Source organism: Salvelinus sp. IW2-2015, unplaced genomic scaffold, assembly GCF_002910315.2.
Source record: "Salvelinus sp. IW2-2015 unplaced genomic scaffold, ASM291031v2 Un_scaffold4172, whole genome shotgun sequence".
Classification (NCBI taxonomy): domain Eukaryota; kingdom Metazoa; phylum Chordata; class Actinopteri; order Salmoniformes; family Salmonidae; genus Salvelinus; species Salvelinus sp. IW2-2015.
The window spans coordinates 25,149-36,365 of record NW_019945443.1 but is presented as its reverse complement, the minus strand read 5'-3'; positions in this window follow the sequence as shown (position 1 = coordinate 36,365).

Here is an 11,217-nt window from a genome sequence, read left to right as displayed (position 1 = left end):
ATAGAGTCACTGTGGGCCATGCGAAATTCATGTATAAGTCACTGTGGGCCAGCAATATTCATGTATAAGTCCTGGTGGGCCATGCAATATTCATTGTATTAGTCACTTGTGGGGCCATGCAATATTCATGGTATAAGTCACTGTAGCCATCGCAATATTCATGTATATAGCACTGTAGGCGCAATGCAAATATTCATGTATAAAGTCACTGTGGGCCATGCAATATTCATGTATAAGTCACTGTGGGCCATGCAATAATTCATGTATAAGTCAACTGTGGGCTTGCCCTGCATTATGGTGCCAAGTCTCCTGAGAAAATGGGACATCAAAGCTGCAGGCACCATCTTTCCCCAGAAAGTGACAAGGTCACAATCACCAGCCAGCTCCTTCAAGAACATTTTCTTGCAGCCTTAATCAACTCCATTTGCAGTGGGATGTATCAATCTACCTCATCTGAAGATTCTCTGTTTTGCTTTTCTGCACACCTCTGTCAACATTTGTGTGACCAAGAAGGTTTCTGGATTATAAGCAACAGTTCTCTTCCAGACAAAAGCGAGCCTTGAAGTTATCCCTAGATTCTGGGATGAAATCAACATGGTTGGGAACATCTTGTCTCCCTGCGTTTGCACCAACAGATTGGGAAGTGGAACCAAGTTCTCCCTGGAGATCATTCTTGGAAAAGCTCCATTTCTTTCTGGAAAGCCTGGACTGCCTGTTAGTCATGATCACACATCTGTGTTGTCCCGTCCTGTAAGCTAACATTCCGTTTATTAAGGTGTGGATGTAATGTCTGTCAAAATGCAATTGTTTTCATCTTCTCCTCATCTTTCCAAAAACTCTGAAAAAACCAAGTGCCTTGTGACCCCTTTTGCTGTGATAAGAAGCTTTGTGTTAACAACACTGTATCACCTGGACTGGAGTATAGTCTTTCATGTTAACAACACTATATCACCTGGACTGGAGTATAGTCTTTCATGTTAACAAATCTATATCACCTGGACTGGAGCATTTCGCTACACCCACAATAACATCTGCTAAACACGGGTATGCAACAAATATCATTTGATTTAGAGTATAGTCTTTCATGTTAATGTTAGAAGATATGATCATACTATATGATCACACTATTTGTATAAAGATCTTAATCAGAATTGAATGAATACGATGTTCAGTGTGATAAACATTCTTAGAAGTGAAACTCTTTAAACATAAAATAAAGGTCCTTTTTCTTTGCTTAATCTTTGATATTGTATATTGACTTTGGTTTGATTTAGTTTGTCTTGTATGTCATTCATTTAGTCTTTGAAAGACTAGCCCACTGATGGGCTAAAAGGGATCCAAAAACCATGCAGTATGTACATATTATTATTGTGAATGGCCCATTAGAGTTTTATATAGACATGTGATTCTACATGTAATTCTATGTTCAGATTACCATGACAACAAGCTTCTGAAACAGATTCATACATACTGTACATTGTGAAAGGCTTTTGTAGGGTTCTTCAAAGAACTTATAGGGTTCCCCCACAGCTTCAGTTTGAAGAACCCCTAAAGGATCCTCCAGGAACCTCTTTTTAGAGTGCATCTTATATAGTTGAGTTATATTGCTTTAAGGGCTATTGTAGTTGCATGTATGCCTTTCCATCATGTAACAAGTTAATTATGCTATTGTTTGTTTATTTGTCTCAGATTTGTCAAATGTAAAGAATGTATACACCTATATTTTAATTTACAAATCTCAGCATTATTTTATTGACGAAAAATGCATGTACCACAATTCTATGATTCTTCTACCTATCATCATACGAACAAAGATGTACAGCACTTATCATTGAAGTACTTTTTGAATAAAAACTGTTTTGACATTAAGTTCATTTTACTTTATTCCCTCATAAATAAAACTATTGGTCAGAGTCTTGTATTTAGAAATAACATAATATTTCTTAATACGTTAAAATACTTTAGACATATCGTTGCTTTACCTAATCAGAATCATAGAAGACATGGTAAAGTTATCATGTTTTCAAATGGCTTCATGATTATATGGTCAGGTATTATAACATACACTGTACATGCTATCATGTACTGTACTTTGTAATATGAATGCTGGAATCTATGGAATCTAGACACTGTTATCTAGATTCCATGGTCTGAAGGTTAAAGGTTAACGCTCACCCGCTATTATGCAGGTGAGCGTTTGTTAGTGGAATTAAATTATTCCTCTAATGTACTCATTAATTAAATTCAATCTGTCTATTTATAAGAATTTGTAAGATACTTATTAACATAAAATAGACAGGATACAGTCTTATTAAAATTAGATAATAGTGTTTATTCTCGGAGCACGCTCCCATTTGATCATAACCAACAGTTTATATACAAGATATGACGTCATAGTTTACAGAATAAATGTCCTGGCCTATATAAAATAGGTTCAAAAGTTAATTCCAACTTCTCAGCGCACACACATGACACACAATATAATCTATCCTCCTGAAGGCTCACTATAATTTATTACCACTTTAGCAGACAACTCAAGATAATGGAAGACCTAAAAAGTTACCCACAGCCTTATCTAAACACCTCAGGGCTAAGTTGGGTCAGTTCAACCATAGTTTAACGACCCTTTCTGCTTATTTTATAACCCACAACACAAATCTCTTTTCACCAAGCGTGCAGAGTTCAATTAGTTATAGTTTTATCTAAAGCTAGAAATTGTTTTAATTATTTATTAACAAAATTCCTAACAGCGTTGCCAGAATGCAATTAGCTATTGGTTGTCTAGTGTAGTTGCATCACAAAAATATCACAAACATTTGTCAGTGCAACCTTCAGAGGGGGCTGTTATTTCACCCTTCATTATAGAGTAGGTCAGATTTTTTTTTTTTTGAAATGTGTTTTCTTACCCTGAAAGCAGTCTATGGAGAATGAGTGACTGCAATTCACACTGGTTTTGTTAAACTAGACACATTAAACAAAAACTGTATTTTAGGATCAATCCCCTTGCAAGTCAATCTCCTCTGTTGAGCGTGTTTTAAATGTCATACCCAAATCACCTCAAATGGATCGTGTTATTCACCATGCTCTAGCTACTCCTTGTAACAGGGCTTGGTGCCTGCAAGCTGACTGGCAAAAAATATTAATAAAAGATGATTTGATTTGCCAACTGTTATTTAGCCATGTTTGAGACTCTATTAACAGTACAAGAAATTGGTGGCGTTCCTGATAATATTTTTAGCAGTTACGTGAATGTCTCAGAAGAGTGTTATATCACATGAATGGGGTTGCTGAAAACTCTTCTCCAGGTGTTGTGACATCAGATAATGTGCTCAACAAGACTGCAAAAACAGACAACCTGGAACACTACCTTTCTCTCAACTGAAATGGGTCAGATGCTTAATGAATCACTAGTCTCCCATCACATATTTCTTGCTCAGTTGAGTTGATCTTCAGTCAATCTCATTAGGGCAGAACTAACGTGATTGGTGTGAGTTCCAAAGACTGCAACTTGTGATTGCATCACCTGGCTGCATGCCACGAATAACAGCTGATTAGTCAGTATTCCTCAGGTCATCACCCGGTGGATATGAGCTGCTCTGAGAACCAATGAAAACATAACCAGGTAGGGTGTTGTGGATGGGAGATGTTTAAGCTGCAGACTCCGGTGTGATGAGATAACTCGATCCGATGGAAGACGACAATACGAGCTCTTATTTCAGATAGCTCTCTGTAAGCCATGCCCCCAGTGGGCATAGCTAGGCATGTTGGACTGGGACACATTTTAATATGTTGAAAAGCCTCGTTTTACAATGGGTTCACCTGGGTTCTGTGTAGCCTAGTTATGCTAATATGCTCGAGACCAGTGTATTGCAGTTAATTTCGTATTTGACTTCATAAGTAAAATATCTTTGAGTAGTAAACAGGGAAACAACGAGTTCCAGATCACAATAGAACATACCAGAGAAGGTCATAGTTTACTAGGCTACCTACATTACTTGAGATCATCTGGTCACCACAAGGGTTTGGAATATATTAGCTCGTTGACAAAACAGACCATGGAACGCCTTTTCAGACCAATGTCTGCGGTGGGTCTATGTAAATGATGTGATTATATAGGAGACAGGATTACAGCAGTGAATGTCATCGATTAAGTTACTCGTATAGTATTTCTAAGTAGAAGCCATATCAGCCAGGGAAACTGATTGTTCTCACTTTTCTGCCTGAGTGTGACGCTGTTTGCTGTTTTTTTCTGGATTATTTTGTCACCAGAACACAACTACTTATTTTACTCAACTAGAGATTGAAATAAATGGTGTTTCTTAAAAATAATGTAACACAGGACATTGAATGATACCTGAACTAACTCAGAAAAGTAACATAAGTAGGAATACAGTATCACAGAGAGGTCAAACACGTGTGTGTTAGTCAGATTATCCAGTGTCCACAGCAACACTACTGTTTATTCTCTACCCTCAGTGCATATGATGTACTATGGTCTTAGTCGTGCTCTCTCTTGAGGGGAAGCAACAGGCAGGTGTGAGGTAGAGTGGGGCTAGGTGGGATTGGGCCAGGCACGTCCAGATGTCAGGCCAGGGTGTACTCAGTCACGGTCCATGGGCCTCAGGCCACACCTGTTTGACATCTCTGTGATACTGTATTCCTATTTATGTTACTTTTCTGAAACACCATTTATTTCAATCTCTAGTTGAGGAAAATACGTTGTTTTGTTCTGGACACAAGATAATCCAGAAAATTACAGTAAACAGGGTCACACTGAATGTTATATTCTCAGCCAGGCCCATCTTTTCAAAGAAAATAAAATTTTATTATATCTCTATTTGAGCAAAATACCTAGTTGTGATCACAATACAATACTAATAATTTAAGTAAAGAGCCCCACAGGCAGGCAGACAAATCTGAATCTTCTATCATAAAGTGAAAACAATTAGTTTCCCCTGCTGATATGGCTTCTGCATAGAAATACTATGAGTAAATGAAGAGATGACTGTCACTGCTATAAACCTGTCTCCTATATAATCACATCATTTGGTGTTGAAAGTACAGTTTTGATGGCAGTGGAGGGAACTACAGTGGAAGCTGTAGTGAATAGATGCAGGACTCAATGAGAGTCAATAGTTAACAGTGCTGATATTTAGTCTACATTAATATATCAGTCAATGTTCTGACTTTGACTAGTGTCTCTGTTTTGCCTGTTCCTGTTTAATGCTGGAGAACAAGCCACTACATCAATGAGATGTTCTCGAGAGGCTGAGAGGGGGAAGTAGTAAAACAAGGGGAATGCTGTGTACACTGAGTCTGTAACATTCCCATCTGTCATTATTTTGGCTGGTTGGTTGCTGGTTGGTTGCTTGGTGTTTGATTCACAGTTCGTCTAAGGACTATCTGTGGACACATTCTAATGATTTACACACATTAGATGAAGTATCAACCAACCTCAACAAATGAATATTAATTTATGACAAATGACGGTTCTTAAATAACCAAATGCTATATTTTGTTCTGTTTCTTTGTGTCAATTCCTATTTCTGAAGTTCTTTCCTGTTAGAAACTGAAAGTAAATTCGACAACTTTTCTCTCTTTCTGTGGCTTCAACCGTGAGGTTGTTCGACTTGCAAGACAGCAGGAGAAATGGTAGGTTCATGTTTTTATTATGAAAGTCATGTGTAAGATTCTTTGTGAGTCGATTATTATCCAACGAAACATCTATAATACAGGCACGATTTTTCAAAATCTTTCTAATTATATAAGTAAAAAATCTAGTACCCCACTAAGCCCAGTGCGCACAAGGAAGACCACGAAAAGTGTTCTCTTTTATACAGCTACCTGACGCTGAGATTTGAGCTATTTAGCACATATATTAATATATTTTGCCTAAAATAAGAGATGCTTATGAGGAAAGAAACAATAGACAATCGTGTGTATTGTTTACATGTTTTTCTTCCCGAACTTTGATAGGCGGTCATAGGCCTAATTGAGTCCCGTTACACTTTTTTCATCTGTTATGTCCGAATATCCATACTTGCGGTGTAAATAGTAGGCATTTTAGCTATGCGAAAATATAACGTTTTATATGTGAAATTTGGAAATGGAGTATGCTTAAATGCAATGATGTTGTACAAATTTCGGCTATAATTCGCTGCACACTTTTGAGGTAGGACGCACTGTACCCAAATGAAAGGTGAGTCTAGGAGTTGTTATTTGGTGCTTACTGCATACATTTTTAGCAAATTATGTCGTTTTAGTAAGTAGTAGGCAATACAGATTTTGGACAGAGCCTATTACTCCCATCCAACCTTGACAAAATGGATTCCTAAAAAGGCAGCCACTTTGGTTTTGCGTTTGGCCATAGAGATAACATCACTGGCGCTGCCCCTGCTGTCTCTCTTTTTTAAAGTATTTTCTTCTTCAGGACTGGCTGATCCCTCCTGATGACCCGGCTGGACATGACTCCAACACGGTCACCAGGAAGGGTAAGCCAATGAAGTTGGAAGTCCCACCCAGTTGACTACATTAAAATGCTCGAAGCGCTGCCCATGCTGATACAGCGTTTTGGCCAATAACATTCTCTATGGTTGGGGCACGTTGAGGCCTTTTGGTTAGAAGGGATACAGTTTATGTCAGAATTGACCACAGGATTTACTTTTCCTAGCAGGATAGGAGAAATTTCTTCGCAGGTTAGTATAATTGGCGTAGTAGGTTGGGAAAATTAGGTTAAAGTTAAGAAAAGGGTTAGGGGTAACTAAAATGCAAAAATGTACTTTTGATGTCAAATTGGCATAAACTGTATCCCGTCTAGCCATGACCAGGTTGGGGCGTGTCCAGCCAAGGCATAATACAATATCCTAAATGAAGACCGACACGAAAAAGGCAACGAAATAACCTGATTACATGATCACTATAATTATGCCACATTGCTGGGTTAAATTATTTTTTTATTTTTTTATTTTACATAATAATAAATAAATAAATAAAAACATTCCGCCTTTAGTGTTTTTCACAATTGCATTCGGTACAAAATGCCTTACAGAATGTCATTACAATGTCAATTTAAATCCCCAGCATTGCAGGCCAACAGTAGGCTTACTCTGCTTTTGTATTTAAACGTTTTAATATAATGGTGTTTACTCGTCTTATTTACAGATTAATTTGGGACCAGACCAGTCCTCTTCAGGATGCTGAGATCTCCTCTCTGAGAGTTATAATGAGTTATCATCAGATTGATATGGGACTAGACCAGTCCTCTTCAGGATTGTGAGGTCTCCTGTCTGAGTGTTATAATGAGTTATCATCAGGGGGCTGACGGTGAAGCCATGCCTAAAAAAATACGTAAAGTTGGGTCACCAAACAAGGATCTTGATGAGACCATGGACCCTGATATGAAGAGGTGGGTGTGTCCAATTAAGCATGTGTAGCACTTCTCATGATGTCTGTTTCCATTGCAGTTGTCAGTATATGAGGTGTGTTTGTGTTTTTGTTGAACACTTTTAGATCCTATGCTATAATTATGTAATAGATTTTCATCAGTATTTTTACCTAAATACAACACACCTCTCAAATATATGCTAATATGTTCATATGATTTCTATGAAGGATACTGAATTACAGCATAGTAAACAGGACATCTTATTCTAGGCAAATCCTAGTCAGTTGCATAGCTGAATGCATTCAACTGAAATGTGTCTTCCACATTTAACCCAACCCCTCTGAATCAGAGATGTGCGGGGGGCTGCCTTAATCAACATCACGTCAGCGGTGCCCAGGGAGCAGTTGTTGTTGGGAGTTAACTGCCTTGCTCAAGGGCAGAACAGCATATTTTTCCACCTTGCCGGCTTGGGGATTCAAACCAGCGACCTTTCGGTTAAAGGCCCAATGCTTTTAACCACTAGGCTACCTGCCTCCCCTATAGTCACCCTAAGCATGATGAGATGTTTTAATTCCTTTAATTCTAATCAATATAGTTGGTGTAAATAACTGTGAGGAGAAATCAAGGGCCAGTGGTAGTGCAAATCAAATGTTATTTGTCACATGCGTCGAATACAACGTGTGTAGACTACCGTGAAATGCTTGCTTACGAGCTATACAGTTTGAAAATAATACTAAAAACAACAAATAAAATAAAATAGTAACACGAGAAATAAAATAAAATACACAATATATATATACAGTGCATTTGGAAAGTATACAGACTCATTCCGTTGTCCACATTTTGTTACGTTACAGCCTTATGCTAAAATGGCTTAAATTATATTTTTCCTCATCAATCTAAACACAATACCCCATAATGACAAAGGGAAAACAGATTTTAATAATTTTATATTTAATATTAAAAATAAAAACAGATACCTTATTTATCTAAGTATTCAGACCCTTTGCTTTGAGATTCAAAATTGAGCTCAGGTGCATCCTGTTTCCATTGTTCATCCTTGAGATGTTTCTACAACTTGATTGGAGTCCACCTGTGGTAAATTCAATTGATTGGTCATGATTTGGAAAGATACACACACCTGTCTATATAAGGTCCCATAGTTGACAGGGCATGTCAGAGCAAAAACCAAGCCATGAGGTCTAACACTGTGCCCAAACCGAACACACGCGTGCCCGTCCGTGTGCGACATCGTGAGCAAATTGATTTTGTCCCCCCACACGAAACGCGATAACGACACGCAGGTTGAAATATCAAAACAAACTCTGAACCAATTATATTAATTTGGGGACAGGTCGAAAAGCATTAAACACTTATGGCAAACTAGCCTAATTTGTCCTATTTAGCTAGCTTGTTTTTGATAGTTAATTTGTCCTGGGATATAAACGTTGAGTTGGTATTTCATCTGAAATGCACAAGGTCCTCTACTACAACAATTAATCCACACAAAATGGACAACCGAATCGTTTCTCGTCATCTCTCCCCCTTCCAGGCTTTTTCTTCTTTTGACTTTTTATTGCGATTGGCATCTAGTATTACCATGACGACCGATCAACCTCAGTTCATCTTTCAGAAACCCACGTSGGTATAACCAATGAGGAGATGGCACRTGGGTATCTGCTTCTATAAACCAATGAGGARATGGGAGAGKYAGGACTTGCAGCACGATGAGCWTCACAAATAGAACTGACTTCTATTTTAGCACYTGGCAAYRTAGAYGCTCATTGGCGCRTGCGAGCAGTGTGGGTGCAATGATTGAATGTGTACATTTATTTTGCAACGCTCRMKCTCGCGATGCGACGYRAGTGGTGTGGTCAGCATGTAAGGAATTCTCCGTAGAGCTCCGAGTCAGGATTGTGTCGAGGTACAGATCTGGGGAAGAGTACCAAAACATTTCTGCAGTATTGAAGGTGCCCAAGAACACAGTGGCCTCCATCATTCTTAAATGGAAGAAGTTTGGAACCAACAAGACTCTTTCTAGAGCTGGCTGCCCGGCCAAAGCGAGCAATCGGGGGAGAAGGGCCTTGGTTGGTTAGGGTGGTGACCAAGAACCCGATAGTCACCAAGACAGAGCTCCAGACTTCCTCTGTGGATATGGGAGAACCTTCCAGAAGGACAACCATCTCTGCAACACTCCACCAATCAGGCCTTTATGGTGGAGTGGACAGATGGAAGCCACTTCTCAATAAAAGGCAAATGACAGCCCGCTTGGAGTTTGGCACCTWAAGGACTCTCAGACCATGAGAAACAAGATTCTCTGCTCGGATGAAACCAAGATTAAACTCTCTTGCCTGAATGCCAAGTGTCACGTCTGGAGGAAACCTGGCACCATCCCTACGGTGAAGCATGGTGGTGGCCGCATCATGCTGTGGGGATTTTTTTCAGAGGCAGGGGCTGGGAGACTAGTAAGGGTAGAGGGAAAGATGAACGAAGCAAAGTACAGTGAGATCTGCTGAAAACCTGCTCCAAGCGCTCAGGACCTCAGACTTCGCCGAATGTTCTCCTTCCAACAGGATGACCCTAAGCACACAGCCAAGACACGCAGGAAGTGGCTTCGAGACAAGTCTCTGTCCTTGAGTGGCCCAGCCAGAGCCCGGACTTGAACCCGTTCAAACATCTCTGGAGAGACCTGAAAATAGCTGTGCAGCGACCGCCCCCATCCAACCCGACAGAGCTTGAGAGGATCTGCAGAGAAGAATGGGAGAAACCCCCTAAATACAGGTTAGCCAAGCTTGTAGCTCATAGCAAGAAAGACTCGAGGCTGTAATCCCTGCCAAGTTGCTTAAACAAAGTACTGAGTAAGTGTCTGAATACTTATGTAAATGTGATATTTATTTTATTTTTATTAATGCATTTGCAAAAATGTCTAAAAAATGTTTTTGCTTTGTTATAATGGGACATTGTGTGTAGATAATGAGGAAAACAACTATTTAATCAATTCTAGAATAAGGCGTAACGAAAAAAGTCAAGGGGTCTGAAATACTTCCCCAATCCACGTACATGGAGTACCAGATCAATGTGGAGCTATATACAGGGATTAACAGTTCCAGATCAATGTGGAGCTGTGTACAGGGAGTACCAGTACCAGATCAATGTGCAGAAGTACGAGATATTTGAGGTAGATACACTACATAGCCAAAAGTACATCTCATTCCAAAATCATGGGCATTAATATGGAGTTGGTCCCCTCWTTKCTGCTATAACAGCCTCCACTCTTCTGGGAAGGCTTACCACTAGATGTTTGAACTTTGCTGCGGGGACTTGCTTCCATTCAGCCACATAGAGTATAGTGAGGTCGAGCACTGACTTTGGGCAATTAGGCCTCGCAGTCTGCGTTCCAATTCATCCCAAAGGTGTTCGATGGGGTTGAGGTCAGGGCTCTGTGCAAGCCAGTCAAGTTCTTCCACACCAATCTCGACAAACCATTTCTGTATGGACCTCGCTTTGAGCACGGAGTCATTGTCATGCTGACACAGGAAAGGGCCTTCCCGAAACTGTTGCCACAAAAGTGGAAGCACAGAGTCGTCTAGAATGTCATTTTATGCTGTAGGTTTCCCCTCACCTGAACTAAGGGGCCTAGCCCGAACCATGAAAAACAGCCCCAGCCCATTATTCCTCCTCCACCAAATGTTACAGTTGGCACGATGAATTGGGGCAGGTAGCGTTCTCCTGTCATCCGCCAAACCCAGATTTGTCTGTCGGACTGCCAGATGGTGAAGCGTGACTCATTACTCCAGAGAACGCGTTTCCACTGCTCCAGAGTCCAATGGCGG